This window comes from Mycetomoellerius zeteki, unplaced genomic scaffold (genome assembly GCF_001594055.1).
Source record: "Mycetomoellerius zeteki isolate Tzet28-1 unplaced genomic scaffold, Tzet1.0 scaffold203, whole genome shotgun sequence".
Classification (NCBI taxonomy): Eukaryota; Metazoa; Arthropoda; class Insecta; order Hymenoptera; family Formicidae; genus Mycetomoellerius; species Mycetomoellerius zeteki.
In genome coordinates, this window is record NW_017256991.1 from 73533 (window position 1) to 73812 (window position 280).

A 280-nucleotide genomic window follows, 5' to 3' on the forward strand; every position below is an offset into this window, starting at 1 on the left:
TACAAAAGTGATTGAATTTACTAGAATATTTATAACTTCATTGGTTAACATCTAGTGAATTTGATCATTTTTGTAATTTTCACTTAGTCATAAAAACCGTAATAAGCTCCTAGGAACCCTTACCCTGGATCTACAATAGGGTTTTAAGCCTTAAACCATAAAAAATGGGCGAATCACAGTCGATTATTCTCCTCGGATTCGACTGTAAGACCGGATCTACAATAGGTGTTTTAAGCGTTAAGTCGTAAGAAATTGACCAATTACAGTCGAATCCGAGGGG